Source organism: Monodelphis domestica, chromosome 7, assembly GCF_027887165.1.
Source record: "Monodelphis domestica isolate mMonDom1 chromosome 7, mMonDom1.pri, whole genome shotgun sequence".
NCBI lineage: Eukaryota > Metazoa > Chordata > Mammalia > Didelphimorphia > Didelphidae > Monodelphis > Monodelphis domestica.
In genome coordinates, this window is record NC_077233.1 from 216,763,762 (window position 1) to 216,773,265 (window position 9,504).

The 9,504-nt window shown below is 41.2% G+C and overlaps 1 long non-coding RNA gene across 1 annotated transcript; it reads left to right on the forward strand.

Annotated features, from left to right (window-relative positions):
- Positions 1–2,283: 2,283 nt before the first annotated feature.
- On the forward strand, positions 2,284–8,374 carry LOC103097210 (uncharacterized). Its single transcript, XR_469894.3, has 3 exons — positions 2,284–2,569; positions 5,373–5,439; positions 7,945–8,374. It is a non-coding gene; the product is annotated as an uncharacterized LOC103097210 (long non-coding RNA).
- The last annotated feature ends 1,130 nt before the right edge of the window (positions 8,375–9,504 follow it).

Consider the following 9,504-nt stretch of genomic DNA (forward strand, 5'->3'; position numbering starts at 1 on the left):
GCAGTCAGAGTTTATCAGTTCTCTGAAAGTGATAGCATTCGTTATCATGATCCTTCTGAATTGTCTTGGATCATTGCATTGACTGGAACAGCTAACTTTCATAGGTTAAAGGTTCATAAACCTTTTTATAGTCACAGATCCCTTTGGAAGTCTTGTGAAGCCTATGAAAATTTTCTTAGAATAAAATTTAAATACATACAAATACAAATAGAAAGAATAATCTAAAATATAGAAGAAGGAAGAAGAGGAGGAAGAGGAAGAGGGGGAAGGAGGACAGGGGACAGGTTGGAGGAGGAGGGGGAGGGGAAGAAAGGAAGGAAGGAAGGAAGGAAGGAAGGAAGGAAGGAAGGAAGGAAGGAAGGAAGGAACGAAGGAAGGAAGGAAGGAACGAAGGAAGGAACGAAGGAAGGAACGAAGGAACGAAGGAACAAATGAACAAAGGAACGAAGGAACGAACGAACGAAGGAATGAAGGAACAAAGGAATGAAGGAACGAAGGAACGAAGGAACGAAGGAACGAAGGCTTATAAAATAGTATGATCAGATAAAGCAACTTAAGAGGTAATGAACATGGGGCAACTAGGTGGCACAGTGGATAGAGAGCTAGACCCAAAGTCAGAAGGACCTGGATTCAAATTTGACCTCAGACAAGCTGTGTGACCCTGGACAAGACACTTAACTGCATTGCCTAACCCTTCTTATCCTTCTGTCTTAGAGTTGTTACTAAAACAGGAGGTAAGGGTTAAAAAAAAAAAAGGAACATGTAAGTGGAATATTTGTGGATGATGACAAGATAAAGGGAATGACAATATCTGGATGTTGTTGAGTTAGAGTGAAGAAATAGATCATGGGTATTGAGTAGATTGAGATACTGAGAAGTTAGGGTGTTTGAGGAAGTATCCTAGAACCCTAGGAGAAGGGCAGGAGTTGGGGCAGAAAGAAAGACATTTAGAAATCCAGGCACTGAATTAACTCCCTGAGAAAGGCAAGATAGCATTCTGGGAGTTAGTAGATAAAAGCTACTAGAATCTGGGTTGGGCAAAATTATGTGGACAATATGAACCTCAGAGAAAAAGATTAATAATAGCAACCTACATCTGTATCATACAGTGATGGTGATGCTCCTTACTGATGGGTGATATCTATGACAATGCTGATGCCAATGATGATGTTTGCTGCTGATGGTGGTAATAATGGTAAATTCTAACCAAATTACCTCTTGAAACTCCCTAGTTCCCTTTAAAGTTCAGTTAAGAGAACTTTTCTGATTCCCTGTTATTTGTTCCTTCCCCAGACACTCCATATTTCATATATGTATATAAATATATATACATAGAGTGTATATATGTGTGTGTATACAGTTGCTGCTCAGTTATTTCAGCCACATCTGACTCTTTGTGACCTCATTTGGGGTTTTCTTGGCAAAGATACTGGGGTGGTTTACCATTTCCTTCTTTAGTTCATTTTACAGATAAGAAAACTGAGGTAAACAGGGTTACATGATTTGCCCAAGGTCACACAGTTAGTGTCTAAGGCCAGATTTGAATTCAGGAAGATGAGTCTTCCTAACTCCAGGTCTGGTCAGCACTCTATCCAGTGCCCCAGTACTACTCTCTCTCTCTCTCTCTCTCTCTCTCTCTCTCTCTCTCTCTCTCTCTCTCTCTCTCTCTCTCTCTCATATGTATGTACATATGTGTATATATATAAAAATGTATCCGAGAGCATGTATATATATAATGTATACAACCTGTAGGTATATATAATATATCTGACAACATCTCTATATGCCTAACGTGTATGTATCTATCTGTATATATAGTGCATCTGACTGTGTATGTCTAACGTATACTACATATATCTGTGTTTATATAATGTATCTGACAACCCCGACATTCCCAGCTCACACCTAAGCTCAAGTGGTCCCCACACAATGTAACTGTAATTGTTCAGTTTAACCTGATAAGTCAACTGAATCGAAACTGTTGAAAAGCATTCATGCTCTTTGTTGCCAGCCTGTCATAGTCAGGACTGAATAAACACTTGCTGGTTGATGGGCTGATTTGAGTCCTGTTAGCTGTTTCTCGTTGTCTGACATCCCCTGGGACTGGGGGTTCTGAGTGGCCAGCACATCACAAAGGTCTTACCTTGACATCTAATAATGTCTGAGGGTTCCAGGACTAGCTGTAAAGCAGCCTCAGAGGGATGATTTGTGCCTGTAGCATCAGATTCAAAAGACTCACATCCAAACCCTTGCTTGGCTTTTTATTACCTGTGTGCCCTTGGGAAAATCATTGACCATCCCAATTCCTCCATATAATCAGAATAAATAAGGAGAGTAACTAATAATAATGGAAATGTTCCACGTGCTTAAGTTTAGGAGATCTTATCTCATTTCTTTGTCACAAGAAGTCTGTTGATCCATTGGGGTGTCTAGGGTGTTCAGGGAAGACCAGTACCTCTGGGGGACGACTCATTCACCTTTGGTGTCTACCTGCCTCCTAGTCCTCACCTGTGGCTCCAAGAAGCTGTAACATGAACAGCGGCCATGTCTCAGGAAACCATCTTGGCAGGTGAACAAAACCAGGTTGATAGACCATAATGCCATCAGTGAGTCAGGGACATGTGACGATGGGTAGGTGACAACAATTCATTCCAACCCTTGTAGGGTGCTTGGAGCTTGGTAAGACAAGGTCATTCACTGCATCCCAGGCCATCACTGGCCATCTTGGCTTTTTTCTTGCCAATGGACTTCAATGTCTCTGGAGGACTGAAGCTGACTTTGGGAGATTCTGTCTCACTTAAATCCAACTCACACACAAGTGAAGACATTATCCATAGTGTGATGTCCTGGGTCCTCTTTGAAAATGAAGGACAACCGACAACATAAGTACAGAATAAATACAAAATAAAGACAACTTAGGGTCTTGTGACCCTGAAAAAGTCACTTAAGTACTCAGTGTTCAAGGCAAGTCTAGAAGAGGATGAGTGTTGGCCTACATGTAGGCCAACATGTAGAATAGAGTAGAGAAGAGTCTCCTCATCTAGGATTTCCTAATTTCTATGGATTCTTTCCCACTTTTCTAAATAGACTTGGAGGTGAGATCAGGGGACTGTGGAGAAATGATAGTAGCTTGACCCTTTGGAATCCTGGAATCCTCTGTTTCACCATGAAACTATTTCACCCTCATTGGCTGGTTATTTCAGAGACCTTCAGGGGCCTCAGCATCTGGGTTAGGGCTTTCTTTTCTCTTCCCCACATCATTTGCACTCAAATGGAAGAGTTGGGTGGGAACAAAGCTTACTTCTGGTGTGGGGTATCCCCCTTTTCCAAGAGTTCCCTCAACAGTAGATCCCACTGTCCTTTCTCTTTTGTTTAGTGGAATCCCAGGGCCTCCAAAATCCTCAAATAACTTCCAGATCTTTCATCTAATTTAATTATTGGCCCCTTTATTTCCTTAATCACCCAGCCTCTGTTTATAAACACCAGTGAAGACTCCCTGCCCCAAGGCCGCAACCTGAGAGCTTCACCTCCCATCTGGAGAAGCCATTATGTCTCAGCTTGCCAGATGTCAGGGGAAAAAAATCCCCCTCCTCTGGAAGGCTGGGAACCACTGTCCTACTCTCCTCCACCAGGGTGCCAGATTAATCTTCTAATGCAGAGATGTGCTCATATTACTCTCCTACTCCACTGTCTTCCATTGATCTCCATTTACCAAGGAGGGAGTTCCAACCTCTTAGCTTGACATTCAAGGCCAAACATAATCTGGTTTTCCCTGTTTATGGCACTTTCTACTCAATAGGCCGATTTTCAGCCAAACTGAATTGATTGCCCTTTCCCAGATCCATTTTTTTCCCTTTTGGATTGGGTAGCACTGATGTAGCCTTATACAAGGTGCATTAAAAGGGGAGTAGTTTCCAGGAATCGGGAAGTGGTAGGTTCAGGGTCCTCCTCCCAGGTCAGATGCCCTGTGTTCAGGTCTGAATGCCTTGGTTTGAAAAGAATGTTGATGAGCTGTCAAGGGCAATTTGTCATTCAATTGTGTTTCATTCTTGACCCAATTTGGGGTTTTCTTAGCAAAGCGTAAAACTGCTGTCATTTATCCACAGTCCCCTAACCCCATCTCCAATTCTATTTAGAAAATTGGAAGGAATATTCAAAAATATGTTTTGAGAAAGAAAGAAAGAAAGAAAGAAAGAAAGAAAGAAAGAAAGAAAGAAAGAAAGAAAGAAAGAAAGAAAGAAAGAAAGAAAGAAAGAAAGAAAGAAAGAAGAGAAAGAAAGAAAGAAAGAAAGAAAGAAAGAAAGAAAGAAAGAAAGAAAGAAAGAAAGAAAGAAAGAAAGAAAGAAAGAAAGAAAGAAAGAAAGAAAGAAAGAAAGAAAGAAAGAAAGAAAGAAAGAAAGAAAGAAAGAAAGAAAGAAAGAAAGAAAGAAAGAAAGAAAGAAAGAAGAAAGAAGGAGGGAGGGAGGGAGGAAGGAAGGAAGGAAGGAAGGAAGGAAGGAAGGAAGGAAGGAAGGAAGGAAGGAAGGAAGGAAGGAAGGAAGGAAGGAAGGAAGGAAGGAAGAAAAGAAAGAAAGAAAACTGGGGCCCTTTGCCATCTTCTTCTCCAGGTCAATTGACATATGAGGAAATTGAAGCAACTAGGATTAAATGATTTGTCCAAGGTCACACAGCTACTAAGTGTCCAAGGTTAGATTTAAACTCAGATCTTTCTGAATTCAGGCCCAGTGGTTTATCCACAATGCCACTTAACTACTTCAGGAGCCATAAGTTCAAGTCATATAGGGATCAGTTGAAGGTTAGCCTAGAGAAGACTCAAGGGAGACATCAGGGGTGTCTTTAAGTATCAAAAGGGCTGCCACGCAAAGACAAGATTAGATTTGTTCTGCTGAAGGCAAGAGATTTGTTCTGCTGAAGGCAAGACCAAGAACAACAACAAAAAAAAAACCAAATGGGGTCATGAGGAGTCAGAAGAAAAAGTACTGAACAACAAACAAGAGAGAATTGTCCCTCCTGGTTATTGCTTCAAACAGGTCATCCCTAAGGAAATTCAGAGACATCTCTTAATTGTTAGGATTTTTGCCACTGCCCAGAATAATGGCCAGGAAGTTAATTAACACTCTACATTCTGTTGTTTTCCTCACATGGGACTAATGACCATTCCTTTGGTTCAGTCTGCTGAAAGTTATTCAAGGCCCTGCCAGCTACCTGAATACCGCTGGGATCATAACTCCAGCCATTTAGTCCAGTCCCTTCATTTTCCAATGAGGAAACTGAGGACAAAGATGTTAATGGATTTGCCCAAATGTTCACAGTACTAAGTTCTAGAATCAAGATTTGAACACAGGTCCTTACTTGACCATGCTTTGTCCTAGGAACAGAAGCTGAGCCTGAGAATCTGGACTCTAAGGAACCAGAAAAAAAGAAGAGGCAAGACAGGAGGTATCAAGGAAAGAGGGAAGACCTCCAGCTTTTAATCTCTCTCTCCCTCTCTCTCTCCTTCTCTCTCTCCTCTCCCTCTCTCCTCTCGAGCCCTCTTTTTTCTTCTCTCTCCCCATCTCTCTCCTCTCTCTCTCTCCTTCTCTCTCCCCTTTCTCTCTCTCAATCTCTCTCTCTCTCTCTCTCTCTCTCTCTCTCTCTCTCACACACACACACACACACACACACACACACACACACACACACACACACACACACACACGAATTTACTCAGAGACCCAAAAAGGGCAGCAAGAAAACTTGCCCAAAAAGCTAATATTTGAACTAGCACAGACACATATATGTATTTCCTGGCCACCAAGCCGCTTTATCCCTCCAATTTGACAAAGATGGTTAACATTTCTCTGAATTCTCTTTGCCCCTAATTCGGCCTCCATTAATACTATTCTTCAGAGCCTCCCAGGGACACCTCTGGGCTCTTTCTGGTTCCCTTGTTCATGGTTAATGAGAGACTGTGCCAAATTGTGGAAAGAACATTGGCCTTGAAGTCCAAAGACCAGGATCACAGATTGAGAGCTTAATGTGACCTTAGAGTCTTGTTTCTGACTCTTGCTAGCTATGGGATCCTTGATCATTCACTGATTGTCTCTGCCTCAGTTTCTCCATCTTCAGAAATGGGGATAATAATACAAGACTAGGTTGTTGGGAAGAAAAGTTTTGAGCCACACATAAACAGAACAGCTTGAGCCTTTGCTTTCCTCTTTTTTTGAACTGAGAGGAGAGGAAGGAACAAAAAAATAGATTTTTGTTCATAGGAAAAAAATCTGATTAGAAAAATAAACAATGCTTTGGGAACTACTAGATCAAAGGGTTGACCTCTCCCCTATCTCCCACCCACCTGAAGTTCTCCTCTTACTGTCCCCCTTGTCTGTTTGCCTTAATCTCCACTGAAACATATATACCAACATATGCACACACACTCAAATACACACCTAAGTTTTCGGGGTTACATGATCTAAGTGCAGGATATTTCCCAACAGGGATAGCCTTAAAAAAAAATTTTTTTTAAACGCTTACTTTCCATCTTAGAATCAGTAAGGTCCAGGCCATGAGGGTTAAGTGACTTGCCTAGGGTCACACAACTAGGAAGTGTCTGAGGTCAAATTTGAACTCAGTACCTTCTGTCTCCAACCCTGCTGTTTATCCACTGAGCTACTTAGCTGCCCAAACCAACAGCCAAATATTTAACAGCACTCCCCTGCAAAGAAGCATAGGGCTTTAGCATTCAAGGGGAACTTTAGTTGAAGTGTCACCCAACCCAAACCTCTCACTTTACAGGAAAGGGAACAGAGCCCTGAAAAACTGAATGATTTGTCCAATGTTTCATGGTTGATCAGAGGCAAAACTGGAACTAAAACTGAGGACTCATAGGTTTCAGGGCTGAAGAGATTTTAGTACCAGCTAGCCTAATGCTTCATTTTATAAATGGAAAAACTGAGGCACAGAGAGGAGAACATCTTGGCCAACCAGAACCAGTTCAAAACATCTGTTTGTGCTCCAGTCTCTCCAAGGTTTTTTCCCTTACACATCATCTAGATTCTCTCTGAAGCAAACTCCCTGGTGTTCTTGCCACATGGAGAAATTTCATCAGCCATGCTGGGCTCTGTCCATGTCCAAGCTTAAGTTCCATATGCTTAAATGACAAGGAGTCAGACCTGTGTTGGACAACCTCTGGCACCCATGCCAGAGGGGACTGCTCTCCTCCCCCTCTCCAGGTGCACCTGAGGACATTTCTCACATGACCTGTCCCTCTGCCTAGCAGCCCAATGGGGGCACTGCCTCCCTCCCCTGTCTGGGGTAAGAGGATGGCTCATATGTGTGAGGGTTGCAGTTTGGGCACTCAGCTTCTAAAAGGTTTGCCATTATTGATCTAGACTGTTTGGGTTACCGGAAAATTCAGATCTGAGATAAATAGGAAGCTCTATTCAGCAATCCCACAAAGCTGGCTTTACCTCCAGAGAGTATAATAGGTAGTATGAGTTATTATTTTATATTTTATGTATTTATTTCTGTGAGTTTATTAATACTTTAGGGGCAACTAAGTAGACAGAGTGTTGGGCCTGAAATCAGAAAGACTCATCTTAAGTTCAAATCTGACTTAATAGCTTTGTGACCTTGGGCAAGTCACTTAACCATATTTGTCTCTATTTCCTCATCTGTAAAATTAGCTACAGAAGGAAATGGCAAACCACTTTACTATCTTGGCCAAGAAAACCCCAATTGAGGCCATGGAGAGTCAGACACAACTGAAAAACAACCACAACAGCATAAAAGAAGTAGTCCCTCCTCAGAGGTCATCTACTTACTGGTGGCTATAGAGAGAACTGGGAAGCAACAGAGAGAGCAGGACCCACCAGCATCATGAAATCAATGGGGAAGATAAAAGGAAATGATTGAATAAGAACAACATAAGACCTTTATCTTTTAAGTGTTTCTTTTGTGTTAAAGGAAATAAAGAACTGTGCCATGGATCTACTTGGAATGTTGGCTTTCTTAGAAAAGGAACTCTATTAAAGGACACCCCAGATACGAACCACACCTAAGCTTTGTTTTAGGAGACCCTCTTGAGTTCTAATGCAAAGTCTGATTCTTCTCACTGACATCAGGTTACTCCAGGACTGAATCCAGCTTACCTGAGTCTAGACTTGTGAGAGAGAGCATCTTCTTGGACCATAATTAACATCCATACAGCTATGTGGGTGCATATCACCTCCCTCAATTAGAGCATAAGCTTCTTAATGGCAAGACTGGTCTTTGCATCTCCAGCACTTAACTCAATGCATGGTACAGTTGTCCCTTAATAAAATACTCATTGATCAATTGCTATGTGTCCGTTTGAATTTATTAACAGGTAATACTTAGGTCATTATAAATATGATCCGTTAGGTGATGCAGACCTTGAAGATGAATACTCATCTTCTTGAGTTCAAATCTGGCCTTAGAAACTTCTTAGCTCTGGGACCCTGGGCCTCAGTTTCCTCTTCTGTAAAATAAACTGGAGAAGGAAATGGCAAACCACTCCAGTGTCTTTACCAAGAAAACCTCAAAAAGGGTCTTGAACTACTTGGATATAATTGAAAAATGACTGTATGATGAATATTTATATAATGTATTATGTACTATCTTATAGTTAGTTTATATATTTTATTTTATGTATAAATATATATTTATACTAATACATTTTACATAAAATATATTATTTATAAGTCAATATACTTACATATTATATATTTCTATTATATTTGTATATAACTTATTTCTATTATATTTATTTTACTATTTATATGTTTTATATATATCTTATATATAATTTCATCCATCACAACTACCCCATGAGGTAGGTGATACAATTCTTTTCTAGAAAAAGAAGCTGAAATCCAGATGTACTAATGGTCTCACACCTCATGAATGGAAAGTGAGGATTTGAATCCAGATCTCCTGACTAGATCTGAATAGGGTGAATATTCTGCATATCTATCCTTAATTATTTCCAATTCACAAAGTCTATTATTAACAGGTTAGGTAAGTACTGGGCCCCAGGAAAGTACATTTTATTGGGATACTAAATAGGGAAAAGAAAGTCAGATGAGGAGGGAATTCCCCAATGGAAGTTCGGGAATATTCAAATATTCAATGCTTGAAAACTGGGAAGGGCACTGAAATATTCTCCTCCAATGCTTAGTTCAAGCATCAGAGATAAGATTTCCCTGATCCCAGCAGAGAGTACCTAGTATCGGGCTTCTATCTATGTTAGGGTTGACAAAGATATGCCATGTGGGCAGAGCGAGTACTTGGGGAGCTACTCTGCTCCCCCTCTTCCCAGCATCCTGCCTGCCTGCCCCACCCTCTGTCTAGCTGCCCAAAACAAGCACTTCCTCCCTTAGCTCTCTCCTGTACAGAGGAGGCTCACAGAGGGCTTGGATTTGACCTCTGGGCACTCGAACTCTGAAAAGGTTTGCCAATGCTGACCTAGACTGTGCCTCCAGAGTAGAGTATTAGCTACTTGAG